The sequence below is a fragment of the Schistocerca americana genome, chromosome 2 (assembly GCF_021461395.2).
Source record: "Schistocerca americana isolate TAMUIC-IGC-003095 chromosome 2, iqSchAmer2.1, whole genome shotgun sequence".
Classification (NCBI taxonomy): Eukaryota; Metazoa; Arthropoda; class Insecta; order Orthoptera; family Acrididae; genus Schistocerca; species Schistocerca americana.
The window spans coordinates 166,476,626-166,497,305 of NC_060120.1; positions in this window are offsets into that span (position 1 = coordinate 166,476,626).

The following is a 20,680-nucleotide window of genomic DNA, read 5'->3' on the forward strand; positions in this document are numbered from 1 at the left end:
TGAGTAGTCCCCGCTCGGAGATCCGAATGGGGGTCTATTTTACCTCCGGAATATATTACCCAAGAGGACGCCATCATAATTTAACCACACAGTAAAGCTGTATGCCCTCGGGAAAAATTACGGCTGTAGTTTCCCCTTGCTTTCAGCCGCTCGCAGTACCAGCACAGCAAGGCCGTTTTGGTTAGTGTTACAGGGCCAGATCTGTCAATCATCCAGACTGTTGCCCCTGCAACTACTGAAAAGGCTGCTGCCCCTCTTCAGGAACCACACGTTTGTCTGGCGTCTCAACAGATACCCCTCCGCTGTGGGTGCATCTACGGTACGGCTATCTGTATCGCTGAGGCACGCAAGCCTCCCCACCAACGGCAAGGTCGATGGTTCATGGAGGGGCCTCAGCTTTTATGTTTGTACATAAACCGTGAGAGCTGGGCATTCTCCCAAACCTTGTCACCAAAATTTCCTTCCACTCATTTAGTTACATTAAGATACTTAAGATTAAGAAATATGCGCATTTAGCTAATTAGCTTCAATTCCATTTCCATTTCTCAGTAGTCTTCTTTGTGTTGACTCCGGTGCCTCTTGTACACCCATGTTCAGAAAAGAAAACAGAGCACATAGAACAACTAGAGATAGGACGTTCGTATTCACAGGACAATATGTCTGCAAAAATGATTACCATTTGAATCACGTCAGCCCGCCGGTTTAAGGTCAACATCGATATCGTGGCGCAACATCTACCCGTAAAGTGTGTCTGCGACTCTCGTTGACCATGTAAACCGAAGCCAGTTTATCAATGTGATTTGAGCAGAGCGCAGGGCGCTTCACAGACGTGTGCGCGAACCGTACCGTCAATTCAGTGAGTTTGAAAGAAGTCTTATTATTGGTATGAGAGAAAGTGATTCATCCATCTAAGAAATTGTCTCCCGTGTGGAACGAAGTGTTTCGGCAGTACAACGGATGTGTGCAGAATGGCTCAGAAGGCCGTTGAACACGACGAGATGGGTCAGGTCACACCACCCAGACCACCCCTCCCGAGAATATTGACACTTCATCCGAATGGCATTGCAGGACAGATCTACATCCTCTTCGGCTGTAGCGTAACAGTGTAATAGTGTAACAAACACATCGTACGTTGTCACAGATGACAGTCCACAACCTTTTATTACGGCATGGGTTATGCTTGCGTCGACCACTTCTCCGCCTGCCTTTGACGAATAGCGGGAATATGCTAGAAGACAGTTGTATAGAACCACATTACTGGGGACAGGAATGGCATCAGATAGTGGTTTCCGACTAATCCAGGTTTGAAAATGATGGCTGCATTTTGGTTCGCCGCAGACATACAGTGACAACTCAAGGCCATATGATGTGGGATGGCATTGTGTGCAACCACGAACGACAGTCGGTGCGTATCCAGGGCAGTGTGGCCGAAGTGACGTACACGCATGACATCCTGAGACCCATAGCCAAACCCTTTCTGCAAAACTCCCCAGACGTCATTTTGCAGCAAGGGGATGCACAACCACATGTTGCTCAACCAAAACGTCACAGGACGTCACCCTCTTGCCCTGGACCGCCAGTTCACCAAACTTGTCGCCAATCGAAAATGTGAGGGATATGGTGAAAAGATGAGTGCAGTTCTGTGACACAATGCCCAACAGCACTGAAGAACTTTGGAACCAGGTGAAAGCAACATGGATGGCTGTACCACAGGACGGCATTCACGTCTTATACGCGTAGATGCCATCATGCATGGAAGAAGTTAAAAGGGCCCAGACATCTGCTGAAGCGAGTTGACTGAAATGCTATTCAGTTCTGCAGAACATACTGATGCACAAGTTCTGTGAACATAAACGTCCTAAACGTAGTCGTTCAAGGTGTTTCGTTTTTTCTGACCATCAAAGGAATTTTATAGATCTTATTTTCCCAGAAATAAAAAGAAGGAAGTAAAATCTGTTCTATTGAAATAACTATCTATTTTCAAATGATACTAATGAAGGGAAGAAAACGAAATACGTGTTGCTAATGAGATGTATTCTGTAAATGTATACAGTTCGAGATACAAATGAAGTAACGTAGATCAGTAACAGATCTATTAAGCGTTGACTAAGATCACAGATACTACGTACTGTTTAGGGTCTAAAGGTCTGGTGCTTTTCATAGTTATCTGCAAAGGACTCTTTCTAGATTTAAGTTACGTAGATACAAATAAAGAGCAAAAGTATCCTTTTTGTTTGGACTCTAATATAAAATACATGACGAAGTGCAGTTTTTCTTTTATCAGTAGGATTCCTTCTCAACTGATTTTGTCAGGCTTAGTGGAACGTCGTGTTTTCACAGTTGCTGTGTCAAAGATAAATTCGCCGACGAAAAATATTTAGTGATCACGTTCAAAAAAATGGCTCTGAGCACTATGGGACTCAACTGCTGAGGTCATTAGTCCCCTAGAACTTAGAACTAGTTAAACCTAACTAACCTAAGGACATCACAAACATCCATGCCCGAGGCAGGATTCGAACCTGCGACCGTAGCGGTCTTGCGGTTCCAGACTGCAGCGCCTTTAACCGCACGGCCACTTCGGCCGGCTGATCACGTTCTGAAAATATATTTTCAGGGGACAGCGTCTTTCTATAAGTGATCTCATTTTTCATTACTCACCCATGAAGCATACGGCCAAGTAGTTGCTTGCGCAGCCTTTCTTTGTACACACTCGATTTCCTGTGGTCGTCCGACCTGCTACTGATACAATGTACTTGGTCAGATTTTCATCATGGTACATGCAAGTATTCTGTTACTTACTTCTTTCATAGTCACACTGAAAATTTGTTCTGTCCTATCAATATAACGAGACCTGCTATCTACCATTATACACCAAGATCTTTCTATGACCTAAATGATCCCGTCTGGTCCACACAAGTCCATTTATATACGTTGTTTAACTGTTTTACGTGTAATATTATTGCTCAAAAGAAGAAATTAATGTTTTTCAAGCTGGTAATATTAAACTCGTTGTTATTGAACTAGTGTGTGTAGTGTCTCTGTTCGTCTGTGAAGGACAATATTCCTAGTGGTGTCGACGACCCCCACAGCGAATGTAATTTCGTACACGTAGACAAGTTATTGTCGTGGTGGAGAAGCAGCTGCCGACACTGATGGTGGCCTGTAAAATTCTTGAAATGGAAGAGAAAGAAAACTTCTATACGATTTCTCGAATTGGACTAATGGCATTTGCATTTGGTCCTTCGATGATTGCAAGTGAAATGAGTTCGTTTTAGCAGAGAAAACTTTCTCTATGCTTTTTACCGTGTTACTGAAGCAGGTTCTACAGCAAACATCGACCGCCAAATTTTCTAAGTTCTATACAAGCTTGTAGTACATAATAGTTCATCACAGAATCCTTTGATCAAAATTAAATACGCGCAGTTACCTTTGAAATGCGCCAGACTGTATTCTGGCCGTTACTAGACTCCACATTAACTTTACATATCGCTTGTGAATCTCAAAAAACGCAAATTATACGATATGGTGGCTAACAATGACTGTTTCATTGCACACCCTTCATACACGTCCTCTCGTTATCCTCTCTCGTAACAAAGTCCAGTTATATTCCGATTTTCTTACTTTTCTTCGCTCGCCATCGAGTAATGCTAAGTCACGGAATAAATAATTCGCGCGCGTAGACGAAATGCGCCACCTCGCGAAATATATTCACTTCAAATGAATAGCCATAGGAAGGTCGTATAACCGATCAGCTCTCTTTCACCAGCTACTTCCCGCCAAGGGATGTCATACACGTGGTACATTCCCCATTTCGCACTGTTGTGGCCTTATTTAGGTCGCCAGGCTAATATTCGGCTAATATCACGTAAAGAACCTGACTCACGGAGACGGATGATGCAGCGAGAAAATACACCGTTTTAAAATCTCCCTTTGCAGTGAATGTTGAATGGTTAGTATTTTCAGCTGTACCCCGAATGAAAGGCGGGAAGCTTAGTGTTTAACGAGACCGCATGGAGGACGGCCGTTTCTTTCTCAATGGAACCATCTCGTAATTCGCCACAAATGGCATAGAGAACGCACGCAGAACCAAAATTTGTGTCTATGTCACTCTCTATTCTTTCTAATTGTTCCTTCTACTTTTACCTATACTCTACCACTTTGTCAATTAGATTAAAATTTTGAGTTCTTAGCATCTTGATTCTTCAGTCTGTCTTCCACTGTGCAAACATCAACTCGTCTCCGAAATTTAATTCCTTGTGCCTGAATACTGATTTCTTGCTTTTTGCTAATCACTCGGGTCTCACTTCCATAGAGCAGCAGCGTTAGGACAGCATCCACCATCTAGAAATTAATTTGAGTATGTTTCCGAGACTTGCTTTTAAGATTACTGTCAACTATTCCACATACCTGGACAAGTTTGTCAAGCTTAATTTCTGTATCTTTCCATAACCATATGCCATCTCATACACTAGGTAACTGAAGTGGTTCACTTGCTTTAACGTCTTTTGGTCTACCACTATTTTCGTTCTAGTGTGTTCTTTATCCATGAAGGCGATTGGCTTAGGTCCTTCTGTTGACATCTCCACGTCAAATTTCGTATTTATTTGTTTAAGTACGTAAATTGCTTTCTCAAGATCCTCTTCTTCATTTGCTAGGATCACTGAATTGTCAGCACATAGTAAGTTGATTAAGATAGTCCTCTTTTCTAAGTATATACCTTTCTGAAATTCTGTTTCCCTATATGCATTATTTCATGGTCGTAAAAAACAAAGTTTAGGAGATACAGCAGCCGTCTGTCGTTTCTAAATGATCTTTTGTCACCTTTTCTAAACCTTGATATGACTCTAACAGTTTCCAGTCTTTTGGGATAATCTTGTTGTTCTAACATTCGATTAAGAGCTGTAGCAGTCGTAGATGTAACACCATTCCTCCAAATTTTAGTAATTGGGCATTAATAAAAAGTCTTCATTTCGCTTTTCTGTTCTTATGTAGTGTTAAGGCATATTTTATTTCTTCATACTGTATTTCATGTAGCTCCATGACATCTGTTGTTTTAATTTCAGTTAATTATGCTGCAGCATCATATCATAGTCGTTTTCAATAATTTACCCATTGTTGTTCTTCAGTATTGTTCATTTGTATCTTCTCTTTTTCTGTTGTGTTTGACCTTTCAGAAACCTTATAGGCCATTTGCTGTGTGTTGTCAATATGATCCTCTGTATCAGTAACAAAACTATCTCAATGTTATTGATGTGCATTTCCTACATCACATTTAGTAATGTTTCTTCTCTCCCCATAGGATTGCATCTTTTCAGCTGTGGGGTTGTTTAAGGATCCGGTTTTTCTTCAATAGCTTTCGTTATACCCTCATTCCCAATTTTAGACTCTTCTTTTTATTAATTTTTATTTTTACCGATAGATTCTCTACTACTTTTTAAATTTTGCCGTTCTTCTTCTATGTTATCATAAGTTAGCAAGTGTGCTAGCACTTTCGTAAAAGTGTTTGAGGCTGTCCTCTTCAAGGGTGTATGTTTTATGAACGCTTTGATTTTGTTGGTGACTTATTTGGTTTGCCATTTTATTCCATTTAGCAAAAAATTTAGTGTGGAGGTAGGTAGAAATTGATCTGATCCAATGTCTTGTGGTATATAAACTCTTGTATCCCTTACTTGACGTGCTATCTTATCATTTACTAAAATGAATTCAATTATTAATCTAAGAACTCCACTGGCTGAAGTATACTTATGTAAATCTCTTTTCTAAAAACGTGAGTTCGTCATTTTTCGATTACTGTATGTGGCAAGATCTCCTAGTATTTTTTCCAAGTCCGTTACATATCGGTTCGCCAAAAGATCCTATAATTTTCGTTACTTATATATTTCCTATTCTGTCATTGAACTCACCCATCATAATAACCTGATCAGCATCACGGTGTTTCTTCAGAATGTTCCATTGTTCTTCATGGAAGGTTTTAGACTCATCCTTTTTTCCTTCATCTGGTGTATATACCCCAACAATGACGATGCTCCCTCTTCTCACAAGGGAAATTCCCCATCGAACATCCCTCATATTTAGTGTTAAAACGGGCTTGTGGATATCTCGTCAAAAACTGAACACAACTGATGCATGATAAATGGAAGAAGTGGTAATGAACAGTGAAAAAAGAAGCAAGCTCAAGATGTGCAACATCGAGTGTTGAATGGTGAGAGTAGGGGAGATGCCACATAGACCTCTCACTGAAATAAAACAAAATGTAAACAAGTGTGAACTACATTACAACAAAGGTATTCAAGAGTCAGAACATCCAAAACGAAACGCAAGTGACATGACAAATGGTACTTCAAAGCACAAGTAGGAGGTAGGTATGTCTGACGGTCCCTTCGTTACACCTTGCTGTTGCAAACGGACAGAACAACGGACAGAACATCCAAAACGAAACGCAAGTGACATGACAAATGGTACTTCGAAGAACAAGTAGGAGGTAGGTATGTCTGACGGTCCCTTCGTTACGCCTTGCTGTTGCAAACGGACGTTACACCACGACAAAGGCACAAATTTGAATACAGCGAACAGACACGTCAATGACCGGATGGAAAGTTCATAATTTTGTTAAAAAATACATATATATGGGCACAAGGGAGATTTGAACACAGATCTCCCTAGGCTCGGTTCAGTACCGTGACCACATAACCACGAAGTCATGGTTCGATATTGCACATCTTTCGCGTGGACCTTTCAATGTTTCTATTTCACTTATTTTTTCACAGTTCAGTTCCTGTTTTTCATGCTTGATCTGTGTTGAATTTTTGATGGGCTATCCGCTGCGTTATTTTACCACTAAATCAGACTGGGGTGCGATGTGGAGTTTCCATAATCAATTTCAGTCTGACTGTGAGTATTCTTTCGCTAATGTGTGTGCAATCTTTTATCCCTTTCTCCCATTTCATATGGCTTGTTGGTCTTTCATTTCGTTCGACTCCACTACAGAACATGATGTAATCGCCTACATATTTATTACCTCTTATTTTCCTTTTCGTTTCTGTGATTGACAGAACATCGATATCATGTCTTTTAGTATATTTGCTAGTTCTATCTCTTATTGAAAAAAGTCTCTGACATTTCAGGTTGCTAATTTGATATACTCCTTGATCCATTTTTGCTTGTCCTTTTTGATAGCTTTGTCATTGACCTTTGAGATCATCCTGTCGGAAACCGGAAACAGAATGGCGTCAAAGGTCCTTGGCTCCTTGGGGTACGAGCGTAGTGTGTGTTTACTAAGAGTTGGTTCCCAACCTTTCCGCTCAGCCCCCTTTCTAGGAGGAGCAGGAATTTTTTCGTGGTTATCTCCCTTAGCCGATACGTTCTGGCAATTTTAAGGCGTCGAATATTTCCCCTTTCTTTATCCTCTCTCCTTGACTTCCGGAAGGCGTTCGATACAGTTCCGCACTGTCGCCTGATAAACAAAGTAAGAGCCTACGGAATATAAGACCAGCTGTGTGGCTGGATTGAAGAGTTTTTAGCATGTTGTTCTCAATGGAGAGACGTCTACAGACGTTAAAGTAACCTCTGGCACGCCACAGGGGAGTGTTATGGGACCATTGCTTTTCACAGTATATATAAATGACCTTGTACATAGTGTCGGAAGTTCCATGCGGCGTTTCGTGGATGATGCTGCAGTATACAGAGAAGTTGCAGCATTAGAAAATTGCCGCGAAATGCAGGAAGATCAGCAGCGGGTGGGCACTTGGTGCAGGGAGTGGCAACTGACCCTTAACAGCCGGTCGGAGTGGCCGAGCGGTTCTAGGCGCTACAGTCTGGAACCGCGCGACCGTTACGGTCACAGGTTCGAATCCTGCCTCGGGCATGGATGTGTGTGATGTCCTTAGGTTAGTTAGGTTTAAGTAGTTCTAAGTTCTAGGGGACTGATGACCTCAGAAGTTAAGTCCTATAGTGCTCAGAGCCATTTGAACCATTTTTAACCTTTAGCATAGACAAACGTAATGTTTTGCGAATACATAGAAAAAAGAATCCTTTATTGTATGATTATATGGTAACGAAACAAACATTGCTAGAAGTTACTTATGTAAAATATCTGAGAGTATGCGAACCGATTTGAAGTGGAATGATCATATAAAATTAATTGTTGGTAAGGCGGGTACCAGGTTGCAATTCATTGGGAGAGTCCTTAGAAAATGTAGTCCAACAACAAAGGAGGTGGCTTGCAAAACACTCGTTTGACCTATACTTGAGTATTGCTCATCAGTGTGGGATCCGTACCAGGTCTGGTTGACAGAGGAGATAGAGAAGATCCAAAGAAGAGCGGCGCGTTTCGTCACAGGGTTATTTGGTAAGCGTGATAGCGTTACGGAGATGTTTAGCAAACTCAAGAGGCAGACTCTGCAAGAGAGGCTCTCTGAATCGCGGTGTAGCTCGCTGTATAGGCTTCGAAAGAGTGCGTTTCTGGGTGAGGTATTGAATATATTGCTTCCCCCTACTTATACCTCTCGAGGAGATCACGAATGTAAAATTAGAGAGATTCGAGAGCGCACGGAGGCTTCCCGGCAGTCGTTCTTCCCGCGAACCATATGCGACTGGAACAGGAAATGGAGGTAATGACGGTGGCACGTATAGTGCCCTCCGCCACACACCGTTGGGTGGCTTGCGGAGTATAAATGTAGATGTAGATGTAGACTACATAACGTACAGTCATCTTCTTGGACGTTGGAGTAGAGGTTGTTGGCAGAGCTGCCCTGTTACCTTCAAAGTCTGATTCTTTCATTAAATTTCTGGTGACGTTTCTCAGAGTCCCGAATCCGAACAGGTATCGGTAGCTTTAACAGTCTCTGGAGTTCCTTGTCAACTTTTGATCACTAGAGATAGAGAAGGAAAATGAAGGACAACCTCAAGCCTCGAAACTTAATACCGTTGTTGTCGAAAAGGAACAGTTGGTCAAATGAGGCAGAAAACAAGAACAAAAAGAGGAAAGAATAGATGAACAGAAGAAGCCTAAGACATGTAAGTGAGTAGAAGTAACGTCATACTTAGCTAAAGGCCCATAGGTTGCCACCCACATTCTCCCAAGATGGGAGCCCCATAGTGGGACTATACTTTGTCTGGAATCTCGCCAACTGTCCAGATTGGCATGGGTATCTCTGCCAGGGGCGTTGCTTCCGCCAGCACAGCTCAGAGGATCATTGAGGCATACAAACCTCCACACCAACGTTAAGGTGGTATGCCATGGGGAGGCTGGTGGAATCCTATTGGAGGTAAGCTCAGCGTCCCAGAAGCAGCACCAAGTCCCTTGACTTTTTTGTCTTAGTTTCTAGCCTAATACAGAAGATTTATTCCTACCACAGTATGTTACTGTTATCGATGTAAAGTATACATGAAACAAAAGTATAGCTGCTTCGAAGAATATGTCAGCAAGTGAACGCCCTTGAAACATAAGTGATGAGTGGCATTTCGGGAAATACAGAAAAAGTAACAGTACGACGTACTTGTCTTAAACTGCGAAGAAGCCCGAAATTGATCGCATTCTTACTTCTCCAGGTTTGCTGTTTACTTAGTCGCTGTACAGTTACAGAGTCGCTTCGGACATAATATTTCTTACAAATCAGGAAATAATTTCCACTATTTCCAGCGATGATGGTCTGTCACAGGATACTGCTCGTATTTTCTTCCGATCCTCTCCTTCGATGCTCTGGTATTGGGCGGAGTTCAACCCGCAGAATGGGAAGAAAACTAAGTTACTGGAGTTCCCAAAGGATTTCTCTCTTGCCTTCTTCGTGACGTCGCATGGACATCCCAGGGGACAGCAGATGTCAAAATTTGATCACACGAACTGCTTCGGCCCAGTTGGACGAGGAAGTTCTTTGTCTCGGCGGAGCAGGTATTACGGACAATGGGCACAATCTGATATCTGAAGCGACTGTTACTCTGAGATACGATACAGTTGATTTTCCTTGACAGAATGTGTTGCTACGCCACTGAAATGGTAGCCTTTCCTGTCAGTTAATGATCGTTAATACGAACATGAATGAAAGTGAGGTCGTGCAGCATATGTCCATCACAAACGTTACTTCTTGTGATAAGCAGATTCGCACATAAATATGTGTGCAGCCACTGGCTGTGAAACAAAATGCACTTTTCAATGAATGATCACGCTATGGCAGCAGAAAGGGCAGAGTTTATTTGGTAGGGCGCCACTGTTTTATTCCTTAGGGGACAAGTAACACCACTTTCCGACACGTGTTTTACACAACCGACATGTCGAAATCTGCCCTGAAATTTTTTATGCAAGAAGAATACACCGAATGAAACACTATGCCAAACTTTTAACTGCTCAGACACACTGCAAGTAGTTTTTAAAAAATGTTGAAATTTGTCAAATTCATAGCTTCGTGGCTGCTGGAGAAATGTATATCCCTGCTATAGCTGTAGCACACAGTACGTACACAACACGGCGGGCAGATGTCCTTGTTTATCTGCGCGTTAGTAAACAGATAATACGGCTCCAAGCGTTCGTAGTCTGTAAAGGGAATCTCTGACACAGTTGTTCATAATTACAGTTCGCTCCATGCCTCTCCCGGCAACTCCTTTGATATCTACAATAACAAGCAGTTGCCTTTGCGGTATCGATAGTTGTTGACAATGGAGACAAAACTGAATTAAAGTTCTTCCTTACGTTTTCGTATATGCTTGTTAATTGCGTCGATCTTTGGGCAGCTTCTAGGGTTTCACAGTAATGTGGAATCCAACTAATGCTTTCAGTCCTGCAAAGATGAAATATAAAGAACGTGGTCAGCAGTAGAAATTACGTAGTTCTCTAGAAGACCTACATATGTGTTCTTTGCTAATTAACTTCTTGGACATCCGTCTGAATGATGTCGACATTTCGTTAGAAACAGTGGAAACGGAAAATAATTCTGTCGACTACGTGAATTTTGGTTCGAACTGTCATTTTTGTGCTAATTAAAGTCCAAAACAAAGACAGAGTACCTTTCAAGTCCAAAGAAAACATCTACAGTAAAATATTTCAGTATCAACGAATGTTTTGTAAATTTTTAGTTAAACGAAGGAGGAAGAAAACACTTATACATATATCGTGCACAAAGCCGGTTTCCTCAAGTACAATCTGAACATGAATTCTATAAATGGAAAAAAAGGAGTGCGAAATAGGTGTCAAAATGAAACTCCACATAAGTGTGAAAGAAAAACTATTTGAGAGATTTAGAACTGCTCGTGGGAGATGTAAGAGACTTGGCACTCTGAATTGTAAGTGAGATGTACGTTATTGTTTTCCAAGCATTTTCGACCAGATTAAGGGGGATGTAACAGAAAATGTAAACTTTAATTTAAAAATCATTACAAACATATTTATTAATGTAAAAATCTAAAATTTTGCTTGTATAAAGCAAAAGAGCTGTGTTTTAACAGAAAAATATAATAAAATATGCAGGATTAATAATGTGCCAGAAATTTGAATTTTTTAGTATAAAGTCATAACTCAAATACTAATCATGCAATTAATCTGAAACTTTTATTATAGTGTCCTGAGAAGGTTATGAGACCACTGAAAACAATAATTTATAGTACAAACTGTATCATTAACAGATTTTTTAATTTTCCACATTAGAAATACATCGTTTTTTTTCTACATACAGTCCTCTAAAACTCAGAATGTTGTTGCAGGATCTCGTAGTTTTTAGTTCCAGGAAGACAGCAACACGCTGCAAACAGTTCCTGAGAATTTTAACGCATTAGCGCATACACTTATTGAGAAAGGCTTCTAATAACGTAAAACATGTAAAACAGAAAAAATGAGGTGCAAAGATTTTCTTCTCATACTTTTACATGTAATAAGCTTACCTCAATTTTAAAATCCTCCATACTGGTACGCCTAATCCTCCTGGTTCCTCTTCTCTCCTGGCCTTTATTTGCAGGTAAGACACTGAGCTTTCTTAACGCTGGGCTCGTCGATGGTGTAAAATGCTTCTGATGTAAACACATCAGGATCTATACAAACTTTCAGCACGTAAATTCTGCTATTATATCCGTTATTGTAACATAAAACTGCATCCTAGACACCAATTTTGAGTACTCCAAGTCCACAGAATGTCTGTTTTGGCATCTAATCCAAATTAAATTATTAAGGCTTGCATTTGCATTTTGTGCCTTTCCCTGAAGACACATCCTCAATAAATCAGGGTTTGCAAGAAACTTGAATGTGGGCTTAACTGCATTCATAACAGTTTCTGGGAATGAGTCTTTATGTGAATACGTCTCATTTCTGTTGTTGAACTCACACCAATCGTCTTTCCGACACGATTGAGCATTGGTGCTTGGTCATTGGATGGTTTGTGGAAAAAATCTGCTCCCACAGCACGGCTCACTGCCTCTAAATTATGGGTGTTTTTCCTGATAGCTCTCCGATAAAACAACTGAAGAGAATCAATTTCTTTCAGAGTTAAGCATGCCTTTTGCTCGTTTCTTCTGTTTCAGCAAGCGACGAAGCCTACCTCCAAGCCTCTTTTGAAAGTGTCCAACATATTCCAACTTATCTATTGTTGTATTTTACTTAATTTTATCTGTTACAGCTTTGAACGAAGAGGAGTCACCATCAACAAGGTATTTAGTCTATATAACACCATATTAATTATCAGATCTGGAGAACATCCTCACAACTGCAGCAGCCAACATGCCCCCACTTGAGCCACTATAATTTTTACAGCATGCTACTGGATGCTTTTCTTGCCACAGTTTCTCATTGTCTTCATTGTTGGACATTTTTCATGTTGAACACTGGTGGCAGTATTTAGACATGTGATCAAAAGTATTCGGACACCTGGATGAAAATAACTTAAAGTTCGTGGCGCACTCCATCGGTAATGCTGGAGTGCGGTATGATGTTGGCCCACCCTTAGCCTTGATGACAACTTCCACTCTCGCAGGCATACGTTCAATCAGGAGCTGGAAGGTTTCTTGGGGAATGGCAGCCCATTCTTCACGGAGTGCTGCACTGAGGAGAGGTATCGATGTCGGTCGGTGAGGCCCCGCACATAGCCGGCTTTCCAAAACACCCCAAAGGTGTTCTATAGGGTTCAGGTTAGGACTCTGTGCAGGCCAGTCCATTACAGGGATTTTATTGATGTGTAAGCGCTCCACTACAGACCGTGCATTATGAACAGGTGATCGATCGTGTTGAAAGATGCAATGGCCATCTCGGAATTGCTCTTCAATAGTGGGAAGTAAGAAGGTGCTTAAAACATCAGTGTAGACCTGTGCTGTGATAGTGCAACACAAAACAATAAGGGGTGCATACCCCCTCCATGAAAAACACGACCATACCATAACACCACCGCCTCCGAATTTTTCTGTTGATACTACACACGCTGGCAAATGGCGTTACCGGGCATTCGCCATACCCACACCCTGCCATCGGATCGCTACACTGTGTACTGTGATTTGCCACTCCACACAACGTTTTTCCACTGGTCAATCGTCCAATGTATACGCCCTTTACACCGAGTGAGGTGTCGTTTGGCATTTAACGGCGTGATTTGTGGCTTATGAGCAGCCCCTCGGCCATGAAAACCAAGTTTCCCCGCCTCCCGCCTAACTGTCATCGCACTTGCAGCGGTTCCTGATGCAGTCTGGAATTCCTGTGTAATGGTCTGGATAGATGGATGCCTATTATACGTCACTCATCAACTGTCAGCAGTCTGTGTCAGTCAATAGACGTGGCCGGCTTATACGATTTAGTGCTGTACTTGTCTCTTCGACTTTACACTTCACAAAAAAAATGGAAATGATCGTATGGCACTGTTGGCCGGGAGGCCCCATGCGGGGGAGTTCGGCCACCGTTTTGCAAGTTCTTTTTAGTTGACGCCACTTCGGCGACTTGCTGGTCAATGATGATGAAAATGATGGCCACACAATACCCAGTACCCTGCCGGGAATAGAACCCCGGCCCCCTGCGTGAATGGCGGAAACGCAACCGCTACGCTACGGAGGCGGACAAAACTTTACATATCGGAAACAGTAGACCTAGGGATGTTTAGCAGTGTGGAAATCTAGCGTACAGACGTATGACATAAGTGACATCCGATGACCTGACTACGTTCGAAATCCGTGAGTTCTGCAGAGCGCCCCATCCTGCCCTCTCACGATGTCTAGTGATTACTGAGGTTGCTGATATGGAATACCTGGCAGTAGGTGGCAGCACAAGGCACCTAATATGAGAAACGTTCGTTTTTGGCTGTCCGGATACTTGTCATCACATAGTGTACATCTAAAACGTAACCTGTTTCAATCCCAATAGCAGATTCAACTCCATACAGAGATGTGTGACCCCTTCCCATTCAGGTCCCATTTAGAGACATATGCAGGTCAGTAATGAGCAAATGTGTGTGAATTCCTGAGGGACCAAATTGCTGAGGTCATCGGTCCTTAGACTTACACACTACTTACATTAACTTACGCTAAGAACAGCACACACATCCATGCCCGAGGGAGGACTCGAACCTCCGGCGTGAGGAGCCGCGCAGTCTGTGACATGGTGCCTCTAATCGCGCGGCCACTCCGCGCGGCACAGGTCAGTAACATTTGTAGGAGATTGACAGTCATGAATATCTACCCCAGGATCTATTTCTTTTTGATTTACTTCCACCAATTCCTCCACTGTTTTCTTCGTAGAACCTTTGGCACTATCGCATACAACACCAGACATTTCCTTATGTATTTTTTCAATCCTTGCACAAGATGGAGACATGTTCAGAAAACCACACAGTTACCTCATTCCCTGCCCTGTCCAAGGCATCTCAGAGCATATGATAACCTAAAACTGCTTTCATAGGTTCAGTGTCAGTTTTTATGAAGGAGGAAAATGAAAACACATAGGAACACGAATTACAAATTAATTTAAAGGCACAAGTTATTCTCATTCTTCTTTCTTCAACAACAATCATTCGTTCCGTATTTTTACGGCTAGCACATGAACATGAAAACATTACAGCCTGGCAGAGAGTCTCTAAATCAATAAGTCTGAATCCAGTGGAATCCATATCAAATCATTCATGCACGTGTACAATTCCCTGTCCCAAGTTTCGATGCTTAAGCTGAGAACTTATGTTCTTCATTTCGAGCTGCTTCCTTGTTTTAGTTGGTATACCGGTCTCCATTAAACCTCCGTTCCCTAAACACAGTTTTTCCACCACCCATAATGCATAAATCTTGACTTCCACGTAAAGGTTTGCTAAGTCAACCTTCCACCTCCTAATATGTGTTTGGTATGTGCTTTCACGGTTTGTTAATATCACCCAAGGGTGAATGACAGAAGGTGTGGACCAAAGGGATTTGAGGCACTTCATTCACTGTTTATTTTCTTACAACACACTTCTTTATTAATAACATTGATAATACTTTTAAAAGGAAACAACACAACAGGCCTTGTAAATCGCCTAACTGCACAAGTTAATGGCCATACATAGTAACCTCTGAACAACAATTCAATTAACTTAAAAAAATCACAACCACCTAAACATGTTTACAGAATTATGGGAAAGAAATGCATATACACCTTCTGTTTAGCAAATGAACCACTTTCGGCTTGAGCCACCAACAACATAAGTCGTTCTCATTACCCACATGGAGCCACTCCGAGGTACTGGAAGCAAAACATGTCTTCCACGTGTACACCAAAGGCACGGTTTCCCAGACTACAAGCCCTAAGAAACTTGTCAGACGCCACCAACTACAGGAAGGCGTCGGGCTAGTAAACAACGCCCGCTACGGTGGGCGGGCGCGACTACGTAACTGCTTGCCACAGTGGGTTGGTTCCTCCCGCATCCTCTGCGAAGACCGGTGGCGAAATTAATGAAATTAGCACCACCTGTGACACAAAGGGTAAGCAACTCGCCAACGTAATAAGGACATAGATTATTTGCATATACAACGTGTCCAAAACAGCAGTCTATCCACTACTTCCAGCACCTCAGAGGACACCACTTAACACAGTGAATTCAGAGTCATCTAAGCATACCACGCAATCTGCGTAAAACCGCAGTCTTCCTGCATGAGCGCACTACGCTTAAAATAATGAGTATTAACTTAACATACAAGTTCTAAATCTCCGGGTGACTGGCCTGGACTAGTGAAATGGATCTACCAACACATCATCATGGCCAATAACCGCCTCCGCTCTCCACTTGCGAGGCACAAATAGGATATTGAAACCGATAATAGTGGCTAACGGGCAAAAAGTCTAACAATCAAGGAAGTAAGGAGCCACTAGGATCGGGCCAGGAAGCAGGACCAAGTGCTGGTAGAAGTAACACAACACCTTACCTCTAATGCATTTATTAGAACTAGCTAAAATACAATATAGCATCTGCCAAGATAGTGAATATAGGGAGAATCAAACCTTAAGAAACTAGTTCATCAACAATTTAACATTGTACCACGCAACATAGTACTGCGTATGCCTTAAGGGTTACAATCGCAAAGAAAGCCTGAAGGGCCAATTTAGCAGTAATACATATAACGTGTTCAACCTGAAGGGCTAGTGAATTTGCAAACCAAAATTAACTTCACTGCAAAATTTAAGATATAAAAGACCAATACCACAGACAAGAAAAATATTCAAATATAAACGTATGAACAGAAGGTTTGAGCCTGAAAGGCCACCAAAATAGTTAACTAGAGCAGATTTTCCAACAGTTTAGACAAGGCAGTGTGAAACTATAAAGAGGCCTGAAGTTCCGTGCAACTTCCAAGTAAGGGGCCTGAAGGGCAAAATTAACAAGATAAGAAAGTCTTAAAAATATCAACTCGAAAACAAGTGTTTATTAACAACTAGACCTTAAGGGCCAGGTAATAAATGAAATTAGTCAAACAAATTCTGCAGTAAGTAAGTAATGGGCAGCAATTTATCAGTAAGTCAGCCTTAAGGGCCCTAGTACACTAACAAGGGAGGTTAAGTATTAAAACTTGATTTCAAAGCCTTAAAGGCTGTAGAGCTTCCAAAAGGGGGGCCTGAATGGCCAATTAATCAAGGTGCTTAATAAACAGCTCAGCCTGAAGGGCTGGCCCATGGTTAAGTTTTGGCAAGTTTTCTAAATAGAAGGCAAATCAACAAATTTATCGGTAATCGAGCCTTAAGGGCCACAGCAAATTTAGAATCCACATTAAGCATTAATAACTATCATACAGCGAAGCAATTCCCTAAAACTTAGCAACCTTAAATAAATCAATTGATACTATCCAGCTTAAAACCTAGGAACAACAATACATGCATATACTTCTAAAAGGTAAACTTGCATAAAATCTAAATTTAAAATGCAAACAATCGCACACCAACGTGGCCAGAAAATTTACAAAAGTGTAACCACAGTTGCTGAGTATGAAATACAAGCAGCTGCAAGGCTACCAGCCAGTCATCGTGCCCCAATATCATGATTTACAATCTTCAGAAAGTACGAAACAGGAAAAATACAAGGCGAGCCCCAAAGAGGAATTAAATGATGCCCTTCAACTACAAATCATTAAACCGCAGCGTAAAGCTGCCACATTTCACAAACTGGCGTAAAAGCCACCCGCTCAATCAACACTGTTCATATAGGCAAACATACAAATAAAATTCTCTAACCCTGTAAAATTTTCAGTCTAAAAGGGGCCTGATTATAACATACGGTATTAAAACAATCTTTAAGATAAACACACGCACCAACAACTTTTAAGGTGTGCACAGCCACGTACTTTACAAATTTTTCTTTCTCTGATACATACATAGAACACGTAGGCTTGGAACTGACTACTAAATTGGTCACAAGAATCAATAGATAGCCACCAATACATCAGTACGTAATTAGTCTCCTAGTGTGACATGACAGAGCAACAGTTCACATTCACAGCCTTTGTTTCAACATGTTCTACTGCCGTCGTTGTACAGCATCGACCATGGCCGGAGTGCCTACTGCAAATTTTAACCAAGCAATTCACGCTCACGTCGTCGCCTAGCCGAGGAACCAGCCCAGCAGTACAAGAACAACCTACACACTCGAAGTCAAACTCCGCAAACGCAGTGCAGAACTAACATTCAACCTTTTCCTTCATAGGTTCAGAACCGGCGAGCTAAACCGGTGGACGGAAAACACACAGCAGCAACATAAAGGGAGTCGCAAACACCACCCTAATACAAAGCAATAGCAAGTCAAAAGCACAACGGCAATAGCGAAATATACTCAACTTCAGTCCCGAAGGAAAACCTGCGCCCTCAGTGCTCAAAACATTCCCGGAGCAACCGTCCTCGGCGACTCCCACTATTCTCCGGAAAAGCAACATCACAGCTCCTTATTTCAATTCTCTTCCGACAAGAACAAGCATAATCGGAGCCAACGGCTTCTCCAAGTCAGACACGCTATGCCGTAGAACCTCACTGTGGAATGAGCCGGCGGACACCACACAAACCACCGCAAGTAAGACAAACAAGCACTTCCGGAGTCGATGGCGTACTGGCACGCTTCACGACTCAGTCACTCCAACCCACCGACCTAGAGAGCGGGGCATGAGACGAGGAGAACAGACGGCGCCGCCACGCGGAAAAGCGCCGGCGGGAAGCCAAGGCGTAACTAGGGCGCGTGTTTAAACGAGACGGACAGAAGCACGTCTCAACCTCCACCCCTCAAACCCAAACGAAGGGCCCGCAACAATCCGACACTCTTCACTTGACTAAGAGGCACTCGGTACTGTTTACCGGAACCATTATGGCGAACCGAAAGATTGAACGGACACAAGATCCGTAAGATAGTACACGGGCCGATAAAACGGGGAGTAAACTTACTTAGCCCACCCGAACGTTTTCCTTTCCCCATCAGGTTCCTAATGTACACCCGATCACCAGGCTTTCCATTAAATGGGAGGTGATACCGATTATAACGACGCGCTTGCCGGTTATGAGCCGCAACAATGTTACGCTTCGGCTATTCCCAGTTATCCTTAATCAGACGAAGACTGACGTGCTCCGGGAGCAAGTCCCCAATCCCCCACAAGTTGGATAATGGGCTGTTCACAGGATACGCTAAGAGCAAAGACGCCGGAGTACCCTTAAGGGCCTCATGAACAGCCGTATTAAAGGCGAAGCTGATCCATGGAAGGCTAAGGTCCTACTTACTGGGATTAGCTTGATGGTAAGCAATCAGGGCGGATTTTAAGTTGCGGTTGACGCGTTCAGCGAAAGAACCCTGGGGGTAGTAGGGAGTCTTTGTTATATGTTCGATCCCGTTGCTAAAGCAGAACCCTCTGAATCTGTCGGAAACGAACCCGGGAGCATTATCGTAAACAATACTCTTAGATGGACCAAATATGCTAAATATGTTAGTCAAGTGGGATATGGTCACCTCGGTGGTCACACTTCTACTATCTATAAGCCACGTGAAACGTGTAAAAGCCTCAATCACCACCAGAATGTATTGATTTCCCTAAAGACGGTCCATAGGGTGGTTCTGACGGGTCGAACTTAACAAATCCCACTGCACCGAGTTCATAGGCTTGGCCGTCTGACATACCTGGCAATCGGAGACCAACCGCTTAATATCGCGGTCTAACCCGGGCCAGGTGACATACTGTTTGACCTTCTGAATGGTTTTAAACATTCCTAAGTGACCTCCCATCAGGGATTTGTGATAATAGTGAAACACAGGCGGAATTAAAACCTCCGGTAAACATATCCGCAAGAGACGACCACGTCCAACCTGCTTACACAAAACGCCCCTGTGGACGACATAACCTGCTACCTTGTCTCCAGACCTAATGCGCTTCTTAATGGGTCCTAAATGTGCATCCTCCTCCTGTTGGCGGCTCATATCGCTAAACAGCTGGGGTACTTCCCCTAATACTAAGGCCTGGCAGTCAGGGAAGGCTCCCTTCTCACCTCCCTCCTCGCTAGATTGGTTGAACATTCTACTAAGAGCATCCGCCACTAAATTCTGAGCTCCCGTTATATGGCGCACCGTAAAACGAAACGCAAATATTCGAACTGCCCAGCGGGAAATGCGTTCGGTCTTAGAGGGCGGGACAACACTCAGATGAGGGCCTGGTTATCAGCCTCTAAAAGGAAAAGATCTATGTTGCAAGTAAAAGCAAAACATCTCGAAAACGAAGAGAACTGCCACGGCCTCACACTCGTAGACCGAGTACTTCGATTCCGCCTCACTAAGGCGACGCGATGCGTACGCCAGGGGTTGCCTAGGGCCGTCACACTCTTGAAATAACACGGCCGAAATACCCGCATTGGAGGCATTGGTCTGAAGGACAAATGGTTTACTAAAATCGGGAACGCCCAGATCCGCCACGCGGAAAAGCGCCGGCGGGAAGCCAAGGCGTAACTAGGGCGCGTGTTTAAACGAGATGGACAGAAGCACGTCTCAGATTTGTCCTGCAACACACTGATTAAAATATCTAAAACAGTGTTCGTTACAAGATTAACACTCAGTGTCACAGAGAAACATTAATCAGAAACAGACATCGGTCCGTTACAATAAACGTACAAATTACGTGGCTGAAAAACACAACCAAGTCAGTGGCACACAAGGTGGTCAGTAATAGTAAGGCCCTTTATCATTTTCCCATTCAGAGGGCCGTAAAACAATAACACTTAAGCAGAGAAGTATGAATGCATTTGAAT